Consider the following 23,664-nt stretch of genomic DNA (forward strand, 5'->3'; position numbering starts at 1 on the left):
CAACAAAGGGCCCCTCACTCCGCCGCCGCCGGCCTCCATGACATCAGGCATGCAGCAACGCCCTCGCTCCTTAACCTCCTCCTGCCTGCGCCTCTCCCAGCGCCCAGGAGGCCGAGGGGGAAACCAGCAGGCTTGGGGAAGAGGAGGAAAGGCTGGATGCTGGAGCTCCGTGCCGCCCGGGGAACCTTCCAAGCGCGTCACTTCACAGCCCGTTCCGGGGCTGCTCGAACACCGCCGGCAGCGATGCCCATGGTAACCCGGCACAGAAACGGCGGGGGAGCTGCAGCTCCTGCCCTGCGATCTGTCCCAGCGTCTCTGCGCTAATTACAGGCACAGGGATTCGGGTTAATGCGGTTACTGCTGCTCCTCCGGCACAAGGGCCCAAAAGTTTTCACTCTCACACTACCTACTGTTCTTTTCCCCGGCATGTTACTCAAGGCTACACACCAATTAATGCTCTCTGCTTATGCATTTTTTATAGATTGTTTTCTGGCATTATTGTGTGTGTCCCATTTAAACAAACATAATTTTATATGTTTTTATATATATATATATAAACATATATATATATACACACATTTATAGGTTTATATATATTATACATATATTAAATATATTTATATTTAATCTATTTTATATATTTATCTCTTTTATATATTTATATATTTATATATTTATATATTTATATATTTATATATTTATATATTTGTATATTTATATTTATAGATATAGTAGATATAGTAGATATAGTCTATCTACCTACCTATCTCTCTCTAAAGGAGATAGCATATTGGGTATGTATACAACTGCATTATTTCCACTCAAAAATCCCTTTTCACCTCCCAAAGCTTGGGGTGCTCTTGCTGCTTGGAGCAAGAGGTGCTCAAGGGTGCAGAGCTCATAAGGGGCGCAAAACACAGAGCTTGGGGAAAACGGCCTGGGAAGCTGATCCCAGCACAAAACACCCCACAACGTGTGGAGCCCTTGGTGTGTCACACACAGAGTCAACAGAGCAGCAAATCTTCATTTTTGTCCCTGAAAACTTGCCTTCACATCTGACAGTTTATTTTGGCAAGGTTTCTGACTAGTGCTTGTGCTCTTTTGCCCTCCATGGTTTTCAAACATTGAATACTTTAGGGGAAACTCTGCATGCTTCCAGCATCTGAGGTCTGTGCCTCCGAAACAGCAAACATTGCTCAGACTCTTTAAACATTATTTTACAATATCACTTTGCCTCAGTCTTCTGATCCATGGGGTAAAAACATGAAAGGCAGCTGGGAAAAAAAATCCTTGATCTCTCAACCCACACTGAACTGCAATAAGAGCATTTGTTTTTGTTTTGTTTTTTAATACCACAAGTCACATTTCTAGCAAAGAAATAACAGTAAGGACAGTGTGATGTTCACAATGCTTTCACCTTTTTCTCAGAAAACACAAACATGGATATTCCCATTTAATACACCAGAAAGCAGGCAGAGAACTTCAACATTTCCTCAATTCAGACAAAGAGCTGAGGCTCTCATCCCCACTGCTGGCAGCCTGCATGGACATTGGGAAAAAAACAATACATTTCTTCCCACTCTATCCCATCCTCTCTCCACTTCTGGAGAATTTCTGTTTTATGGAAGCACCAGAGTTTAAGAGAAACCAACACCTATCTACTTGTTCCTTGCCTGCCTAACAGGGAACTTGTGTGCAACTGCACTGGGGGAGTGAAAAAAAACCAGGAAAAAAAAGATGAGTTAAACACAGATTTGGAGGAGAAAGGTTACATAAATCACAGGAGGAGCTCAGTCCTCACATGTTTCAGCCCAGTGTCATGTTTTAGGATGAAATGAGGTTTTAAGAACAGACCAAGCATCCTGCACGCAACTTCTTTTCCATGAGATGAACATCCCCATCCCTATCCCACTTTTCCTGCAGCTGTAGGAACTCAGAATCCCCAAAGCATTCCCTGCAGTACAAAGGCTGCCCCCCACGAGCACCACCCAGCCATCACAATTAAGGTTAATACAATGAGTGCCAGCAGAATTAATGCGGATTACATTTCTGATGAACTCCTGGGGTTCTTATTCCTGAAGAAGAATGCCTCATCTCAAATTAAATTAACCCGCCTGCAGAAGAACCTCACTGTAGGAGAAACACATCCACTTGGGGAGTTAAACACAAAGAGCTAACTGGATAACTTCCTCTGTAGATAAACAAATTAATTCCCTTTATGTTTCCAGGCAGACACGCTTGTGTGGTCCCTGTGCTACAAACATCATCCTTCAACATTTCCTCCTTTGTGTCATGGCAAACTGGGCTGTAAATACTTTGAGCAAATACCCTCTGCCATTCCTGAATGCCATGAAATTAACTGGTGATACAGAAATAAAAGCCATACTGGTAGTGTCACACAACCTCTGCCACTCTTAGTGCTGTCAGCTATAAATCCCTCTCACATTTGTTTGTCATACACATCTTAAACAAGACCAGTCATGAAATGTGTGCAGATTTCTGGACTACAGTGACTGATGCAGCCTTCAACTCAGGCTGTCTGCTGCAGAATGGCAAAACAATTTGGTTGGGAGCAGGCTCAGAAGGTCTCCAGTTCCAGCTCCTGCTCAGAGGGAGGCTATCTCCCTACATCAGGATTTTCCAGGCTTAGAGTGTGCTGGGCAGTTAAACGCTTTTTATCCTCTCATACCTACCCAGCTTTGCCTGGTTGTGAGTTTTAAGTGTTGCTTCTCCTCCTTTTGCTGTGCACCTCTGAGAAGAGCCTTTCCAGCCACCAGTGGGGTGGTTATGAAAGCTCTGGGACCCCTTCCACCCCCTCTCTCCCTCGGTCCTGGGGGGCAGTGCTGGCTCCAGCCCCCTCCAGCTCCCTCCAGGGTCTCAGCATCTGCTACAGGGGAAGGAGCTCCAGATGCGGCTTCACAAGAGCCAAAAAGAGGGAAATAATCACTTCCCTCGACCTGCTGGCTCTGCTCTCATTAATGCAATCCAGTATCCATTAGCCTTTATTGTTCATGCTCCTACAAGAGCACAAACCTATTTAGCCAACAGCCTTTGCGTTTGAGCTGCTTCTAGCAGACTGAGATTTATTCTTTACATTCTTAACACTACCCAGAATTTGAGGACAGATTTTTATCCAAAAGAGAATGATCACAGACACACACATGACAGCAGCAGCAAAAGGACTGGACTCCATGAACAGAAAGTGAGTTTTGGCATGATCTCACGTGTTAGCAGCTGGAGTGAATTTTGTTGCGATACTGTTAAAAACAGCTTGAGTGTTTGTCACCCATTTAAAATCTGAGCTTAATTTTGTTTTAAAATCCTCCTCTGAAACATGGAAAGTTAACAGAGTTTCAAGTCCTAAAGTCTGGGCATTTTTTGATAGGCACATTCAGCTGATTTGGGATGGGAAAAGTCACTTGAAATCGAAGTATCTCAAACTAGTGGTTAAAGCAAAGGAGTAAACAAGTGTGCCAGAAAAAGAGCAAATTCTAGCTTAAAGTTACCTGTGCCTTATCTTTCTCTTCTATAAATGCAGTTGAGAATTTCCCCACGATAAAGACGAACTCAGTGCCATCTGTAAAACAGTTTTTTTGTCTCTGGAGCAACAAAATGTAGAATCACATAATTTATGAGATGCATTTTTCTTAGTAAGTGGTAAGATTACATTGATTTGGCACATTCATAGGTCACTGTCTTTAGGATTAACAATACACCCATGCCACAGAACCACCCCCATGCTGCACAGCTCTCTTCTAATGGCATTTTTCACATAGTGGAATAACACATCCTAACACCATTACCTGATAAAAAATGTGTGTGTGTGTATGTGTATATGCAAATAATTAAAGAAGCCGATGTTGAAATCAATGAATGACCACAGCATGTGCTACAGATGGAGCTGTAACAAAGCTGGGCTTTGATCCGACAGCAAATGCAGCACTGCCTGTTTTCCTGGGGGTTAGTCCTGCTTTGTCTGACAGGTTCCAGCTTTCCTTTGTTTTTTCAGATCCTCCACTGTTAAACAACTTCATCCACTCTTAGACACCGAGTGCCAAACATTTGGGAAGACAGTGCTATCTATCAGAGAGGACTAGCAGCTTTCAAACCCGGGCTACTCAACTCTACCTTCTTGGCACGTGCAGCACAAAAACTCTGGTGGAGTCTTGTAGAGCTGTTGGCAGTGAATACAATGACTTCACTGAGTCGAGCACATTGAGTCATGAGAGCTTTGTTATGGTAGAGAAATTCCCAAGGCTGGCAGGGTTAGAGGTGAGTGCACATCCCACACCCAGCCACCTCAGATTTAAACAACTGTCTCCTAAGTGGATCACCTCTTAGTCTCAAGTGATTGTTCAGACACCTTGTAGCTACTCCAAAGGACAAGTGAAAACAAGTCTTCCAGGATACTCCAAGGTTCTTCACTTCCTTGGCTATGACAGCACTACACAAGAAGGCAATGACATTTGGGATTCAGTTGTAATATCTGCCATGTAATGAGGAGAGAGTGAGAAAAGTCCTTGCTGGTGTTTTCACACAAAATGTGCTCTACATCAGCCTGGTAAGATCTCCAAGTGAGATTCTCCACAGGAGAAAGCCCAGGAAACCAGGATACTGAGGGATCTACAACTACCACTTATTTGGTGAGCTCTAGGAATCCCACTGGCATTGGGAATTCACACCCAGATAAACAGGGCTCAAGTGGTTTCACCACTCTGCCCAGATGAACCTTTGTGCCAGAGATGTGTGCAAATGCCAGCCTTTCTCCACCACTGCCCTAACTTGGAACCACTCCACCAGTGCTGCCAGTGTCTCTCTTCCAGCTTTTTATGTAGAAACCTCTGTCTCTCCTTTTCCAATTCACACACAAAACATTTTTAGACCACTGTTCTACCTTCCTGTTTAAGCTCAAGATCCAGCTGACATGTTTACAACAGCCAGTTAAAACAGCGTGGTAAAAACAAAAGCCTCTTGGTACTACTCAGATCATTCCACAATAGGTATTATTGTAAATAAAATTTAAAAAAACCACAAACAAAGGCAAGCTAACACCTGAGGGCAAAGAATGTTTTTCTTCCTTCAGTCACCATCCAGCAGAGCTGGAATAGCCCTGCAAGAGCACAGAGAGGCAAATGCATGTACAGGGAGATATTAAACACTTTTGGTACTTGGACTTACTAAGTCCCACTCTCGTTGGTAGAAACTTCACAAAAAAACCAAGAAAAGCCAGGTTACAAAAAGTCCACTGTACACATCAACAGAAAAGCCAAGGATTTTGCAATAAACCATGTGCATTTGTTGGTTTTTCTCCTTGATTTAACAGATGTTTGTTATTTGCAATTTTCATGAGTGAAGGAGGTGCCTGGAAAGTGGTGGGATTTCAGAGATGGAATGTTCAACTATTTGAAATTCCTTTCAAGCAACAGAGCAGAATCCTTATTTTTTTAAGGTAGTAACAAGGCAGAAGGTACTACTAAACTCCTGCAATGGTGATATGTATTCACTGTACTCATGTAAAAACACAAGACAGGTCATGGGCTCCACAGGGAATTGCTTGGAGTATTATCATTTGAAGCCTGCAAGGTTAAATCCAAGTCCAAAGGGCCTCATCACCAATCACTGAAAAAGTTTTGGGCCTCTTCCACTAAACACTTTATGAAACATCTGCAGGCAAAGGGGAAAAAAAAGAAACCAAAGAAACTTGCACTTTACAGATCTGAAAAAAAATAGCAGTGTACCTTAAAGACACAAAAATGGCATAAATTCCTTCTGACTATTAATGACTGAACTTCCATTGTCCAGGCAGTTTGTTAAGGTTGCGAAAGAGAGAGCAGGGACTGGAAGTTCCTGTGCATTAGGTAGAATTCCATCAGTTTAGGGATCCTGCTGGAGTTCAGTATTTTCTGCCAGCCCAGGGAAGGGAGGAATCACAGCCAGCCAGGACGCAATCAGAAAACATACATGCTTGGAAAGGACCAGCAAACAAATTTTAGAGAAATATCTGTGCCAAATACTGACTCAGATCATGAGTGGGAGCATTTCCGTACTTCTTTCAAATGAAAAGGCAAGGAAATACAGAATGAAAAAGTAAAGGTAAAAGAAGAGGTTAAAAGGGGAGCTCAGAGCTGATGACTTCGTGGGCTTTTCTTGGGTAAGCCCGAGCACGTCTGCAAGAAGAGCCAGAGGGACCAGTGAACAGGGGTTAGTCCTGGCAGTAACTAAGTGGTTAATTTCTTCCATTCAAGAGCTGAAAAATCTGCCAAAGCAGAAGAGCAGGCCTCGGAGATCAAATTACACATGAGGAGGGGGTGGAAGGGGAGAAGAAGAAAAGAAAACAAGTATTACTGAACCACGGCCGCATGAGACCCAGCGGGGATTAGGAGAACATGGAGGAGGAGAGCTTTATCCAGGGCTGGCTGTAAACACAAACCCAATCCACGCCTGCAGCTCGCCATTCCCTGCGGGAACACCGACCTGCCCTGAGCCCCTGAGCCCCGGCAGTGTGGAAAACCTCCTGTGCATCAGCTGTGGAATTCCAGTGATGGGACCAGCTGGATCTCCTTTCTCCCTCTGGCTCTCCCCACCCAGGCAAAGTGGTCGTGCTGCTTTCCCTCTCCCAGCTGGAGAGTTTAGGCTGGGGCACACATCTATGGATGTGTCCTGCTGCTGCCACAGGTGCGGGAATCACCAAAGGACTTGAAAAGCAGAGGGATAAAAGCCACGTGGAGCAAGTAATGATGCACAAATAAACAAATAATCCATCAAACCAAGGAGCAATTCAATTCCTTTGCCTTGAAGTTGATCACACAAAGGAGGTCTCGCAGCAGTATTGACATTTTCACAGCCATTTCAGGGCAGGTGAACGTTCCCTTCCCAGCCACACATCATTTCTGTACTCACTCACCTAAGCCTTTTCAGCACTGAATTCAGCAAAGATTATCCTAATTTACTGAAATGCAGAAAATTTCAAGTAACACATGCACACAGCCACAAGAGAATAGGATAAATTTGATTGCAGAGATCATTTTTCTCTAGGGAGCTAATCCTTGACAGCTGGTGCCTTTGAACACTATCAACATCAACAGGCAGAAACCTTTACAACATACAGATATTTTGACAATGAAATGAGTGTGCTTTTTTTTTTCTCTTCTTTTAAATTAAATTTTTTTTAAAACCAAGGGAAAAAACCCTCAAAATCCCAACCCAAAGCCCCAAACTCCAGTGCCTTCTGCTCAGGAATTCCAGACGTCACTAATTCATCCACAGGGGAATACATATTATTTTGAGAAAGTAGTGGAAGCCCTTTGTAACTATAGAAATAAAAAAGCACCCATATAAGCATTAAACCCACTATATAAAGCCATCTACAGTCACTTGATTTGAATTACTCTACTTATCCACCCTCAGGATCTACTCTCAGCCTCCTTTAGATGTGCAGGTAAGTGCCTGGTGCTCCTTAGCACTAATTGCTTATTATTCCCAGTGTAAGAAAGTAAATATATGCTCCCAGAAAGGAAAAGCTTCCAGTTAATTAGAACTGCCTGCAGCAATGGTTCCCTCCAAACAGTTCAGCATTTTATTTTGTTGTCAGGACACAATATAAGAAGTTTTAAGAGTCCTGCTGGGACTATGACGTAAAGGCAGGACCAGTATTTTTTCCTGTGAAGGCTGGGGTCGACAGGAAGAAGTTTCAGACAGAAATAAGGCAAAATCCAAATGTATATATACACCTCTGTCCTGGTCCAACTGGAGCAGGGATACAGGAAAAGGGTCTCTAATTTACTCATGCACTGCTGAGTAAATAGATGGATGCAGTTCAAGTGCTAAACTCTTACAAAGGCTGATCACTCTTTTCCAATTCCTAAACATAAAAACACATTGAAAGAAGCATTTTAATTTGGATTTTTATGAAAAAGCTAGGGAACATTGTCCCTGGGTTGCACCATTAAGACAAAGCAAAAGACTGATGCTGAATTCATAAGGGACAAAAGTTATTAAGCTAAGCTCTTTAAGAATGAGGTTTTTTTGTATGCTTAATCATGCTTGTCATATCTGAATATAGATTTAGAAAATGGCATGAGACTGTGCAATACCTCTGCATGTTTTCTGCCTTTCCAGGCACAAGTGGAAAGATAAAGGAAGGTATAAAAAAGAAATCAGTGCTACTGATCTCCAGCAACCCCAGAAGTTCCTTTCTATTCACTGCCTCTTTACCTGCCCATCATTAATCAGAGCCATTCCCAGAGCTGATATGTTAAATGTAGTCTGAGCTGATTCTGTCTGCCCACATACCAGACAGAAAATAGGGAGAAGTGCCAAGTATCAAGTAGTAACAGCCACTGGCACCCTCCAAGCCATCCCACCCTGCTCCAAGGGTGAGCTAGACACTTCTGTCATGTCAGGCTCAGCTGAGTCACTTCACTGCTCAGGGAGAGAAGAGGATCTCGAGGATGTGCACAAATATTTAAACAAACAAACACAAAACTAAAATACCTGCAACTGCTCTGAAAAGTTGCACAATGCAGCAGCAGGGCAGGAAGCAGGAAAGGGCTGCAGACAAACACTGAGATGAGCTGGGAAGAAATGCTGCTGACACAGAGTGAGGGTCTTCAGCCAGTTAACCCATCTAAACAGAGAGTACCTCAGTCCCACCTTTCCCTTCTTCTCCTTCTTGCTGGCACTGGTGCTCACGCAACCACGTGGTGACCCAGTTCAAGAATGTCAAGAGTCTTGTCAGTGTATGTTCACACAAATAACAGTGCTGGCATCACGAGGGGGCCAGCAAAGCTGTTCCTTAATTCAAAATATTGAGTAAACCATCTGTATTGACAAGTTGTATATAAACAGCTTAATCTTACCAACCTTTCCTACTGAGACAGCTACAAACAAATCCCAAAGAAATAAATATATGAATATAGAACTGGACCAGCTATAGATGGAGTTCATCAATCATTCAGAGACCCTCAAACAGACCACAGTTATTCTGTGCTGGGAGACGTGCTTCCACCTGAAATGGAAGTACTTCATTCAGCCTCCAGTAACTGGCTGCACTCCAGTCTGGATCTAGGGAATGCAATGCCTCAAATTCCTAGAGAGCTGACAGATACCCAGATATGCAGCAGTGCTGCAATACAGACAGCAGTCCCAGAAAACACAGCTTGGTGAGAAACCTTCTAGAGTAAGAAGTTCCTCTGCAGCTCCACTCTGCACCTCTCCTGATTCTGGGGTTGTTCCACAGAAGTTCCAGACAGAAGATAGCACAACTCTGGAATTTAACTCACTTTTCTCATTGCCAGTCCATACTGAGGTCTCATGCCAGCCATATACAAGCTCAGCCAAGTTAGAGATGTTATATTCAGTTACTATAAGAATGAAGACTAAAAGCCTGGAACATCAGAGAAGGAAGGCTCTGGCTCGAACTGACATCAGGTGGGAATACCCAGAGCAAAAATCAATGAACTGGTTTTTGTTAGGCCACACATCCTGATTTCCTCCCTTCCTTGGTTCAGCTCAGTCTTTGCACGTCCAGCATGACCAGAGGATTTTCAGATGGTGAAAGAGCTGGTGTGTTCTCCTAATCCCTCCCTCCCACACGTACAGCAGCCAGGGTGCCAGGAGAACCCATTTTAAAATTAATCTCAACGTAGAGGAACATTCATAGAAAGAATCAGGACTAGATATCTTCAGCAGCTCTAGGGTCAAGGGGGATGAAGCAAGGGCACTGCATGGACAATAGAGGATATTGAGGAGGTGACACAAAAGGATTTTAAGCCATGTAACACACCATTTATAAAATGGAAAAACCTCACAGACCATGTGATCTCCAATTTTTTAGTTCTACCTGAAGTGTTTATAAAGGACATCACAAGGTCACTGGGAGGATTAGCAGGTTATTGTTTTGGAAAGACCTGAAAGATAACTTGGGTCACTTTTGCTTACACTGTCAACCCCCCAGGCAGGGCCTGGATTTTAAGAAAAAAAAATTTTGGGGGGAAAATTAAAAAGAGAAAATTAAGTATTTAAAGGGAATAAAATAAGGGAAAATTAACTATTCTGCTTCATTATATAAACAGACATGCCATAATTTTATTTCCAACTCTTCTTTAGATTTCTCCAATCACTGTGGATAAATTACCTGACTTGGCATCTCCATTTTTTTCCCCCAAATGTAAATACTACAAACCTTCAAACTACAAATCAGAGCCCACTGCTAGGAGTTACTACACAAATGTGAAACATTCAGTAACACACCCAACACACCAACTTCCAGCTTAGAAACCACACTTCCCATGTACTTCAAGGGCACTCACATTCTTTCCATCAAGTGGGACTGCCTCTCGTGGCTGTGGCACAGGGCAGGATTTTAAGACTCCTGAATTCAAATCTGAGGGAGGCTTTTCCCAGCTCACTCAGGGTGTGCTCAATATCACCCACACACCCTGCACCACCTGGGAAATGTCTGCACATGCAGAAATTCTAACAGACATGAAAAGGAGATAGTTCCAAGCACAACAGACAATTTTTTCTCCTCTTGCACAGAAAGACTTTGTTTGCAACCAAAAGGAAGGAGGTTTTCATGTGTTGGAGCACTAAGAAGCCTATCCTGGGAGGAAAACCAGGTATCCCTGATGAAAAGCTGTTGCACAGAAATGTGCTAGGACTCCCTGGGGTCTCTTAGCACAGAGAGGAGTAACAGAAGCTCAGGGAGCTCGACAGCCTAAGGACAAAAGTGCTCCAAACCACTTCAGTCTTGAAAGCTTGAGGAGTCAACATGGTATTAATTGGACAATACAGAGTCTTCCACAAATGCCTGTGAACACTGATTACTGCCCTTTTCTGAATCCACTCTCTTCAAGCTTCTTATAATATCATAAGAAAAAGCAAACATGAACAGCAATGAGGAACAGCCTATTCTGAAACCACTTCCAGGAACAGGGATTGTTTAAACAAAATACATTAAGTGAAACCATATGTATTAAGGGTCAAACGCCATCTGAGGCTGAATGTGCAGAAATAGCCATTTTACAAAATTTGGGCAATTATCCCTCTGTTGTTTTTGTTTTTAACATGAATAATCAGGGTGTTGGAGGTGTTACCAAGGGGGCAAAGCTTGAGGAAGGAATTTAACTCCACAGCTCCCAAGCTGATGGTGCCAAGAAAATATTCCTGTTAATCCTGGTGCTGCCCTGTCCCAGCGTGCTGGGAGGAAGGTTTGCTCAATCCCATGGACAGAGCATCCTCTCCCCAAGCAGTGAGGGGTCCAGGGTGGGGGTCTGCCCTTGGATTGATCCCCACAGGAGGGTCCCTGTCCTGCTGCCAGACAGTCATTTAATCTGAATCACAAGGGATGCTGCTTTCACAAGACTTGCTGGCAAAACAGAGGTGACAGAAGAGGCTCAGAGAAGGAAAAATAAGGCAATTTAAAGCTGCAGAGCCATGAAAGATGTGCTTTAAGTAATTTCAGCACAGAGCACTAGTGCTGGAACTCAGGGGGATTTAAAGATGGTTGACCATTGCTAAAGATAAATACTAAGCTAAAATATTCAACATTTATGTGGAGCCTATAAACGGGCATCTTGTATGAGACTGACACATTGTACTATTTCAAATACATGTTGATCCTTTCCCACCCTAAATCCATCCAACGTACCTGAAACTTAACTTTAATCAGAGCAGCCTGGGAACCTCAGTGCCTCAAAGCAAAGGGAACAGAGCAGATCTTGGGCACTAAGCTCCTCCAAAGCAAAGGGAATGGAGCAAATCTTGGACACTAAGCTCCTCAAGTATGTATTTAATATAAAGTGTGAAGTGGTATCACTATACAAAGGGGTAAAGTGCCATGGAGGAAAACCTTCCCTCAAAGATCTTGCTCATTGCAACTACATCTGAGTATGGTCTTAGTCACCTGCTGTGGATTTGATAACATCCAATTAACTGCAGAAATATTTCCGTATTCATCACTAGTGAAGTCAGACTGCAATCAAATGTTGCAGCTGCAAAGGCTAAAGCTCATTAATCATTTTTTCTGGAAACCAAGGAGGATGATGATGGAAGGGAAAACTACGATTCATTTCTTTTCAACAAAACTGCCAGCAAGAAGGCCAAAAGAATACCAATTTCTAATTTTTTAAAAATTAATATTTACATGCTAACATGTTAATGCCTGCCAGCTCTTTAAGTGGACAAGTATTTAATGGATACAACATAAATGTATATGCCAGTTATCAGAAGGCAAATTGCACAGCTATGATGTAATGAAATAGCTTAGCTTTATGGGAATGAGGTGACAGCTTTGAAATATGGCTTTAGGTGTAAAAAAAAAAACTTGATTTTTCACAGAAGCCACAAAACTGTAATGCAATTACTTGCCTAAGTCTAAAATTTTATAGAAATTTAAATTCAACTTTAAAGATATAAATGAGTCATCAATTTGCATTAGGATGGCTGGGGACCATATCACTCTTCAATCAACATGAACTAATGAAGCTTTCCTGGTCTGAATAAAACAGCTAAACTGAAGTGCTGAGGTGCATACACATCACAGTCACAAAATGCTTTTATGTTCTTGATAATAAAGTGTCAGAATAGCTCTGAAGGAGCCCAGGGACTGAGCTACCCCTGCTCAAAAAAACCCAAATGAATGGGAAAAGCCATGTTTTCTCATTTTTTCTTCATTCTTGGCTCTCCAGAAACTCATTCTTTTATTTACAGAAAAGTCACTCTGGAGGTTCATCTTACCTGTAAAGGGCCAGCTCGCTTTGATGCTCTTACCCTGCCCTGCTCAGATAAACCAACGAAAATCAGCACCTCAAGTTACTCAGTCCCAGTAAGCAAAGAGCCTGCTTGGAGGGGAGATTTTTCAGGATTTTTTGCTGTGCTGTGCTGGGAGGAACAGCCTCGTTCTGCTGGTCTGGTAAATGAGGAAAAGGGGCTCAGTTCTGAAGCAGAACCAATAGGAAATATATAAGCACAAGACACTGTCTTTGACTTCACTGCTAGGCTACTTCCCCTCTTTTCTTTGTACTTTTTCCCTCCAGAAACAGACCATAAAGGTTTGAGTGGGTTTGAGTGGGTTTGAGTGGCTCACACCCCTGAGAGCTTTCAAATGAAACAACCAACACACCCACAGTACCACGACAGACCTTGGCTATTTCATCTACGACAGGAACTGAAAGCATTTTAAGGAGAGTACACCTCTGAAATGTCCTGCTGTGGATCACTGCTGGCTTTGGAGGAAGGAGGGATGCCATACCCACTTTGTCCAGCTGTGGGTGGACACAAAGAGAAAGAGCAGCATGCGCTGACAGCAAACCTCCCCATGGTGGTGACACGGCCCAGCAAGGACCTGGGCACGTCCTTACAAGCCACACTGGGTTCTGTGACATCTCCTGGGCCAGAGGAGCTGGGCCAAGAGCAATCCCAACCCAGCTGCACTGCAGCAACACACAGCTTGTAATGCTGTGGAAACCATCCCAAATCTGAGGGCGGTTGAAAATGTTAAGGAAAAGGAGGAGTGGGGGCCAAACCAAGAGGCTGCCCCCACCTTCCTTCCTGTCCATCCCCATAAGTTATTCATTAACATACCAAAATACACAGATCAATGAAGAATTCATGGAGATTCTCTGAATACCAAATTACTGAGCATATTGACAAGGAGAACTTGCTTAACACCCTCTTCCAGTTCCACACCCTGTCCCGGGTGGATCGCTCATAAAGCTCCACTTGTATTTTACAGCAGCAAAGTCCTCCCTGAACCCCTTCCTCACCAACACCTCTGAAGAGTGCAGACCATCTCTAAACAGAGCAGCAGCCACAAATGCTGTGTCTTTAAATCCATCCCCGTTTCATTTTCCAAGTTTCTGTTTGAGCCGTTACAGCTCCCTCAGGACTGCACTGACTCACTGCATTTTCTGGATGACGCAAGCATGCTCCTCTGCACAGCTTCAAAACAGGCTCCAAACATTTCCAGGCAGAAAGTGGCCACCAAAGAACCATGGAAATTAGGTGTTCTTACTTAGCAGGCATCACCCCATGAAGCAGAGGGGCAAATTTCAGTTCCTATCCTTACTGCAAACAGATTCATCACTGGCATCACTTCTTCCTGGGAATACTTCTAGGAAAGCTTAAGTTTCCACTCTGAATTCTGTGGAAAATATTTTGGTTCTGACAGAACACCTACAAGCACTGGTCCACCACTTCCTCTGACCCATCCAGCTCTGCCCCTATTCCCATGGGATTGTAGTTCCAGCTCTATTATTGAGTGCAAACCTCTGCTCTCAAGCTGCACCCTTTTTAAAGTACCCTCAAAATTCAAAATCACACTAAATTTTCCAAGCTGATTCCCAGTTTCATCTTCCCAGCAAGGGCAGGGAGGTAAAAGAAGAGAAAGCCTATTCCAGAAGGGAACGTTTAGGGAACGCTCCAACAGGTTAAGCACATGTGCTCGTGGGTGGACTCTGTGAAGAGACCTGAAACCACCATGGGGAGACATGCATGCAAAAAACACTGGATTGGGAAAAGCATTTTCCATGACTCAAAACTGAACTCTGTTTCTCTTCCTTCTGAATCCCTTCACTCAGCTCTTTGTGTTCTCCCAATTACTGCAAGTCAGCAAACAGCCCTTTTATGTACATTTTTTTTTTCATACAGGAATGGTAACAAAAGCAAAATAAACACTGGGCTTCTGACTGATGTTTGCAGCTTGATAGCAAAGGAAGCTGAAAAATTCTGGTTTCTGCTTGTTGCCTTCAGCTTTTATCCCCTCTGAAAGATTTCACTGTGATAAAGAGAACTGGAAGTGACATAAAAATGTAAAACTACATAATGAAGTGGAGAACAAATTCAGAGAGAAAGACGAGTGTCTTGTTTTATCATCTCCACTAACATTGGTAACACACATCTCAGGGAACAGGCCTCCTTGCTGGAGAGGCTGCTCATTCATTCCATTCAAGCCAAATAAAGGAAGATAAATGTCTAAGACAAACCTGTTCACCCTTCACTCTCCAGGGCAGAAAGGCAAAAGCCTTTTGCTAGCAGAAGGCTCCTGATTCCTGCCTCACAGGGAGCACCTAACATTCATTTCCTCAGAGTAACAAGTGTTAGCACAAACACTGCAATATCTGAAACTCATTTCCGCACGCTGCAGAGTAACAAGCGTTAGCACAAACACTGCAATATCTGAAACCAAGAATATGGAGCACATGAGGAGCTTGGAGCCCCCAGGAGAAGAGCAGGCAGCAGGACTGAAGCATGGAGGTGCTAAGAAGTGCAGGATGGCTTCACATGGGCCAGGAGTTCAGAAATCAGTGCCCTGGCTCCATTCCTGCACCAAAACAAGGACTTGGAGGGGACCTGCAAAACTGGTTTTAATCCTTATTGTCAGTCATTCATAAAAAGGCACATGAAGCTTCACATTCTCTGTGCAGAATTGGGAGTTTTATGTTGAACCATATGTGAAAAAGATATCTAGTGTTAATATATGCAAACAACTTTATTTAGATATAGATTTTTTTAATTAGTATTTGCACTGTCTTGGAAAGAGAGGATTGAGGATCCTGCCAGATCTTAACAAAAAGAGCAGATTTTCTAAACAGGCAAACACACTGTGTTTTACAAACTGTGAACTGAAAACTGCATACAAAGAATGCTTTAGCTCACAATCAAATTACTGGTCATTTATCACATTTCTACAGCTAACTAAATTTCTTTCTCTAATTTTTTTGTGTCTTCTGTTTCACTCTTAAAGCAACAGAGGAAAAGAAATGAGCCAGAGTCTTGACGTGGGATTAATGCATTGGTGTAGGAAATTGGCAAACTTTTAAACTGCTTGAGAGCCCTTTTCTTCCCATCAGACTGGATTGGCAGCCTGTGAACCAAGGACACACTAAGGACAGCGATTAGAAAAGCATCAGGAATTATGATTCAGAGAGGTGAATCACCAGCAGCTCCCCTGGGGGGTGAATTTGGGATAAGCATACCCAAAGTGCAGCCCTGTGCCAGATTACACAACCCAGGGCAGCGAGCACAGGATCGTTTACTTGGAGACAGAACTCAGGTCCTGGTTCCCAACCCTCTCCCGGCGGAGCAGCGCGCGGCGCCTGCTGCTCTCGCTGGGCTGCTCCCACTTGCAGCCTGAGCTCTCTCCTGCCCAAAGCCCACACACCAGCACAGCCCTGCTGCCAAGCACGCCACGGAGCCCTGGCATGGAAGCTGGACTTGATCTTCTCAAGAGCTGTTTGTTATTCAACAGCCACAGATGAGCCAGCTTCGCTCTGACTTCACATGGGAAGAGCAGCAGTGCTTTAATCCTGGCGTGCACCGCTCCACTCTTCCCATTCTAGGCTTTACCTTCAGACAGTACAGGCTGGGAGCTTCCCAATGGTTTTACCTCTAGCAAAAGAACATCCCAAGATCAGCACTGGGCCAAATAAACCACAACACCTTCAAGGAAGTTCATTTTGTTCCATGGGAAGCTCTGAGATGCGTTTTTATGAGGGTGCTTTGAATCATGGGTGTGCAAACAGGGAGAGAAATTCTGCAGCCCAGCTCAAGTAGAAACAGTGGAATTTGGCCTGCAGTGCTTCGTCCAAGCAGCCATCTGATCTCATGACTAAGTGCATGCAGAGCAATGGGGGTGGTGGGGAGGAAGAGATGCAAGAAGATGAAGCTCTTCTAGTAAACATCTGAGCTGTCTGCAATCAAGGCTGTGCTATTAAAATGAAGCCCTTGCTGGTTTTCCAGCATCTTTCCCTCTGTTTATCTCAGTTGCCATGGCTCTCACTTGAATCATCTGCACAAATTGCATACACATGTCCCAGGCCACATTATTTCCACTCTCTCCACAGCTCCAGATCAACTTTCACTCACCTGGCAGCGGCTCGTGCCAAGCAGTGTCATTGTGGCCAGCGATGGAGCGCTGCCTCACAGACACCCCTGCTTGGAAAACCATGGCAGTTATTTCAAAAAGGCTGATTAATATTTCAGGAATTGCAGAAAAGGGAAAGAACTCGGAAAAAAAAACAGTCTCATGCTATCCTTCATGACCTGGGTTCCAAGAGAGTTGAGTCTCCAGTGTTGATACAACCAAGAGCTCTTCTGGGGCAGCTGGAGCAGGCCAGCTCTGAGCTGCTGAAGCTGCTCCCCTGCTCCTCCAGTGTATGAGCAAGATTGAAAGGAATGGAGTCAAAATTCATCTCCCTGGCACATCAAGCTATCTGAATAATCCAGTATATTGTCCTCTGGCTATGGTTCTGTGCCATGTGTCCCAAACTAATTACTTACATAATCCAAAACCAGGTACCAGCCTACTGACAGAAGATCAGACCCTTGGTGCTGCTGATGCACAGCTCTCAGAAATACACGGTACTGTTTGAAACTTGGAGCTTAGCAAGGTAACCCTAAAGCATCCTATACCTGCAGTAAGATGTATTATCTGAGCATTTCTCTTTGCATTAGAGAATTTACAGAAGAGAACAATGCCCTGCTTACCAAAGAGCATAAAAACCAAGCTCTACCACTGCTGCCATGTCAAAATTGCAAATACATAAGATTTCTGCCCCCTCCTCCCACTTCCATCCTCTCCAGACCATTAAGAACCAGAAGGTGAGAGCTGAGGCTGTCTGAAAGCAGCAGCTGAGGCAGCACTGCAGACAGGATCCTCTGCCCAGACAGAGGATCTGCTGCTGCTGGAGACAGAAAGACGGCTCAGAGAGCCTGCTGTCCTCCTGTGTCAGACAGACAGCAGACACCCACACCACCCCAACAGGCTCAGGTTGCACAAAAACAAGTATCCCTCACAGTTTGTCTTGGGAATGACTTTTTGTCTGGAGCTGAGCAAGATGGAAACAGAAGGGGATTGCTGTCGTGGTTCCAGAAGTCTGATTACTCCTGCTCACCTGCCCTCTGCTAAGGGAAATCCTGAGCAGCCAGCCAGTGCTGTGCCAGTACCTGCAGTCACACGGCTCAGAAACAGCTCTGAGGTATCATGGTGCTGAAAATGGAAAATCATTTTCTGTAACACCAATGTTCCCACCCTGGGAATTTAACAAACAAGCAAAATATAACAAGGAAACTTCCACTTTAATGCTTAATCGAAACACTGTAATGTTTTAATCAAAGTTTGCATTAGGTGAGAAGCAGGCCCAACGTCAAAATCCCTCTGTTGCCTTCAGCAACTCCATCAAGCAGGTTTATTCTAGAGGAAATTGGCCTTCACCAGGTTTTCCTTCTGTCTATTTTATAATCCTGGGATATAGCTGCAAATGAATAAAAGAACCACTAAAAGCAACATGGTTTAGTTGTGGCCTTGGCAGCGCAGGGTTAATGGTTGCACTTGATCTTGGAGAGCTTTTCCAACCTCAACAATTCCATAATTCTGTAAAAAGCACTAGTGCTTTGACTTTACTGGGTACCTCCACAATTCTGCACTGAACTGAACACAGCACAAATTATCTCACTTTGCAGCACACCAGATTTCAGAACCCAAGAAAATTGATCCCAAATTCTTGAGATTACTGATTTGCTTCAGGACTATAGCTACTAGAAAGGTTCTCCTGGCACCAGCAGCATGAAATCCACTAAAATAGCTTAATACTAGATGGGTTCATGAATGTTTCAACAGGCAAAGTGTTGCCATAGAGCGGCACAAAAAGAGCAAACTTAATTTTTTATTTTATTCTACTGCTCTGACTTTCTGGGAGAACTTTGCCAGATTTGAATGGAAAGAGAAAAGAAACTGGACTGATTCAATGAAGATATTCTGTGGTTAGTCCAGTACAACATAAATGCTCATCTGACCAGCTTCTACTGTGCAGGAAGATTGACAAATGAGCTTTCCCTGCTTCTCCCTTTATTCCTGGATTAAATTTGGCTGCAAGTTATAAGGTATGGACCAATTACCACACAGACACTATGCAGGAAACCTGCCTGAAACATATTTTCTTCACTTGAAAAAAGTCCAGCTAACAGATTCACTGTCTAGAATAAATTAGCAAAAACCTCACCAGCACCAGGATTGTGCCTTTCTTTCATGCTGCTCATCTCTCATGGAAAGATGAGCAGCACGGCCTGAACAGCCTTTAAGAGGCTGCTCACAAGGTGTGAACGTGTGGATATGTGTCACCCCTGGTGACAACCTGAGACACATTGCAGTGATAGAGACCTGCCATTTCCTGCTCCACAAAAAAGCCCTCCCAGCACTGATATTCCAGGGAGTGATATAATGAGAAGTGATAACCTGGTATTTGGAGCAAACTGGCATTGAGGAGCTGAATCCCTGCTCTTTACTTCACATGCAAATAAATCCCTGTAGCCCAGCCTTCTTTACTCTGAGCTTTGCTCAGTGTGTGTGGAGAAACACACACTGGTCAGTTGAGCTCAAGCCTCCCCTTTAGTGGTGATTTTATTTTAAAACACTGTCACCAAGTGGCAGAGCTCCGAATGGCTGCACGAGGTCAGCAGAGCTGCAAACACCATCAGCTGGAGCAAGACAACCAAAAATCCACTGTCCCAGGACATCTCAGCACAATGAGGGAAATGTCAGGATAGATCAGTAACTAAATCAAAATAAGCCATGGAAAAAAAAATCTCAGAAGGAACTTCAAATACTGTGAGGTTTGTTCTGTCAGTATAAAAACTGGTAGATTCAGTTTTTGATTCTTTCCTTTGAAGCGCAGAAATCACTGACAACAAAGCCTGATGATACTGTTTCATGTGAAACAGCCACCTTGGGGGCTGTAAAACAAAAAGAAGGAAAGACACAGCCTCCCACTTTAATCTGCAGTTTGAGTCAAAATGCAATGTTTTATACCTGACATGAAGTAATACAAGTTATTTTTAACTATTATACTTAGTGTTTTCCCAAAGCACTACAAAAAGGCAATTTTTAAGAGTACATACATCTAGGCAAAGCAGGCATTTGAGGATTCATCTATTAATCAAGCTGGAGCCTGGCTGGTGGAGCTGTTAGCAAACTGCATTACCATTGCACCCACAGGGAGGGAGACTCCTCAGCTCATCAGGCACATTGTGATCCATGCAGGAAGTACAGGATGGATTTGTTTCATCCCATACCTGTAAGTAGCCATTTGCACTACAACAGTAGCCAGGCTGTGATTTTGTTACTCCTCCAAGCAAAATGCCACAGTTCCTCTTTTAAATTGCTTTCAATCTTGATTTCTCTATGTGTAACTGAAGGTGCGCCACAGTTTCTCTTTTAAATTGCTTTCAATCTTGGTTTCTTTGAAGATGTTGATTTCTCTATGTGTAACTGAAGGTGAGTGAAGACAGGGAAGGGCATTGCCAGGAACCACCAAGATTTACATCAACAACAACAACCAATCTTTGTGGGTTACTGCTTATATACAGACTATATCCAGAGAGCAGGGACCATCAGAGCACAATGATGGAGCACGTGATACCCAAGTAGTCTCCTGACAACTGCTGTCAGTGCTTTAGAAAGAGCTTTGATGCACCATCATTAAAGCTACATCAGCTCTCTGGGTCTAAACCTGCAGCAAATCACAGAATATTTTGGATTGGAAAGGACCCATAAGGGTCATCAAGCCCTGAAGCTTGGAGATAATTTAGGCTACCTGTGCCTGCTTTCCTGATAGAAACTTGCCTTCTAGTTTATTTGGGGAGTAAACCAAGTGAGTTTACATGGAATTTTCTTTGCACTCTCTATTCATTAGCCAGAAATCCAAAACAGTGTTAAAGACCTGGGAAGATTTTCAGGAGTAAATTGGAGGCAGTGACTTTCTTGCAAGCCTCCCAAAACGTAGCTGATGTTTACTTAGGCCTGCTATAGGGTTTTCTCTGCAATCAACAAAGTTTCCAGCCTCTCAGAAGTTACAGAAGTTTTGACAGATTTCCATCCAGGCTGGCACGTCCAGCTGCAATGGGTCTGGATTCACCAGCCACCCACAAAGGAACTGCTCTCAACAGTACAAAGAGAAGACGGTGCCACATTTCCTCTGTAGCTGACAGTGCAGTTAAAACCAGCATCACCTGAGAGAGGAAAACATCAAATCTGCAAACTGGAGTCCCTGTGCTTCTGCTGTAGCTGTGCAACGCAGCGAAAAGCCCAGTCTGCAGGCTGGTGTTTGTTAGAGCACAGCACACCCCCATGCCAGGGCTGAACACAGGTCCATTGAGCTCCCCTTGGCTGCTCCCAGCTGGCACAGCCCAGGGAACCCATCATCCCCACACTGACACAGACATCTGGGGATTCGGGAGGTTGGGAGCGCCGGGGAACCCAACTCATCCCACAGAACCCACAAAACAATGATTCCACTTTACTAATTGCTCTGCTCTAGATCCCAAAAATGATGCAAAAGAAACAGCTGCCAGCCACTCCCTAAAATAACCTATCATTTCCACCATCCTTCTTGTCTCTCTCAAAAAAAAAAAAAAATCCTTCTGCCACAGCAAACTGATCTGGAGGCTTTACAGCTCCTGGAGGAAATCTTGCCTCATGCCTAGAGACCTTTAGAAAAGCACTGGCAGCAGAATAAATTATTTACAGTACTATTTCTGACAATACCATCTCCATAAATGATACAAGATTGAAGGGTTTAAAAATGTGTGCATGTGGCATGGGGCCCAAAGAGGTGTCTAATAGAAATATTGATTAACTCGATTTCTACAGACTCTGTAAACAGTCTGATGAAAACAGAAACCGCAAGTAGATTTTTTTTTTCCCATTTACTGTAAAGTAGGACAAAGCAATCACTCCACCCATTCAAACTAAGCCAAATTAAAGTGGTTTTGGACATTTACAAAATTATTTTCTCTTTAAAGCAATGCAATCTACATGTTATTTACCTGATTCTAGCTCACAACTTATTCCATTTCCCCAGAATAACTCAGTCATTTGAGGCTTCTGGCTTGAAGCAAGGTTCCTGCTGTTTACTTAGGTTTTCCAGCTGGGTTGAATGATATGCAAAGAGGTCTGAGGACTTGCTGGAGGTCATACAGAGAGGAAAGTCAGTTGGCTCCACTGGCATAATAGCCCTGCACTTTTACAGCTCCCAGGACTTTGCTCTAAGCACCAGAGTAACCTTCTCATCAAAAGATACTAAATCTGTTCTCAACATTTCAAACATTCCCCGGTTCTTAGGAAAAGGCACTTCCCTCCATAAAGAGTTTGAAGCAACCCTGCTAAAGGGCATGATGAAAATCTGAAGGCACTGAGTGCACATGCTCACAATTAGAAAATTCACTGGAAACTGCCAGTGTGGAGTTTTCCATTTTCAACAGCAGAATTTCAAACTTACTGAGGCAAGCAATATGAAAGAAAGGAAACTGCAGGGGATGTTTAAATAGAGCCTGCCTAAATATTTTGTTTAAGGGAACTATTTTCATTTTGACTAGAATTTATGGGAGAAGCATCCCAGGCAACCCATAATGGCCATCAGCCTTCAATTCATCCATTCTGGACTTCCTGCACAGCCAAGGACAATCCAATGCATTCCCTGATGCCTCTGATCCTGCAGAGCCACAAGGAAGGTAGGCAGTACACCCTGAGGTTTTCTCACCCCTACAATTCCACCAGGATAAACTGCCCTGCTAAGCAGGGCTCTGGAGTATTGGATTGGCTGCAGAGCTTTTGATTTGTGATGTTTGGTGGTGTTGTCCCAGAGCAGCACCAGGGACACCAACCACTGCAAGAGCAATTCACCTCTCTTGTGCCACTGCCAACGTGCTTGACATAAACAACCCCCTCTGAAACACTGACAAGATAAAAACAAGGGTTGTAAACTCCTATTTGAACACAGCACTGACACTAAGAGAGATTAACAAGGATATTTTGAAGAAAAGGCATTTTACTAGCAATTCAACACCCACTCCTATCCATAGGGGCCGAACCATTACAATCCATTCTCCAAGAACTGCAGGGCCCTCCAGCAAAAACCTTCCACTTCATCATTTCACCCCAATAGGCCTCCTGCCTTTCAACATTTATACTTCTGCCATCTAAAACCCGCTTATTTTCACCTCCAAGCTCTTCAAATTCATGCCCTGATGTTCCTCAGCTCCTCTTCTCTTCCATCCCAGAATAATTCAGGCGACTGTACTTCTGAGATCTGCTCTGCCAGCTCAGCTGTTCTAATGCCCTCTGGCTCCAGTGTGGCTCCTCAGCCCTTTCTTTTTCCCCTCCAGTGCACCAATATTGCATCAGCTCCCATTTCTCAGTTTAGTATTCTTTAAACTTTCTTCTTCTTTTCAACCTTCACAGTTTATTCTCTTTATTTTCTCCCAGTGTTCCTCACTCTATTCTCCTAATGGACATCTCCAATTAAACCTTAATTATATCTCGTACCAGCAGCTGTTCTCTGGCTGATGAGCACACTCTAGAAGAAAACCCAAGGCAAAAGGTCTTGCCTGTTAGACACTTTGCTGTAATCCAAAGGTCACACGTACAGACACATAACCCAGTAATTTACACTTCCTCCAGCATCACAGATTTCTTTTCTTGCTTAAATTACTTTGGAAGAGGTTACCCTACCCTTAACAAGGTTAAGTATCGTTGTATGGTGATGACTGCACATATGGTGATGACTGCAGATGTATAAAGTTTGGCAAGCTGTGTTGCTGGGACAGCAGTGCTGGCTGGTTTAGTGACAGGATGACTTTTCTAGGTGCCATCCCCTCCTGTCCCAGCAT

The 23,664-nt window shown here is 43.7% G+C and overlaps 1 protein-coding gene across 1 annotated transcript in view; it reads right to left on the reverse strand.

Moving 5' to 3' along the window:
• ABL1 (ABL proto-oncogene 1, non-receptor tyrosine kinase) overlaps positions 1 to 23,664 on the reverse strand; it is a 77,679-nt gene that overhangs the window by 32,604 nt on the left and 21,411 nt on the right. The window lies entirely within an intron of this gene.

Source organism: Geospiza fortis, unplaced genomic scaffold (assembly GCF_000277835.1).
Source record: "Geospiza fortis unplaced genomic scaffold, GeoFor_1.0 scaffold27, whole genome shotgun sequence".
Classification (NCBI taxonomy): Eukaryota; Metazoa; Chordata; class Aves; order Passeriformes; family Thraupidae; genus Geospiza; species Geospiza fortis.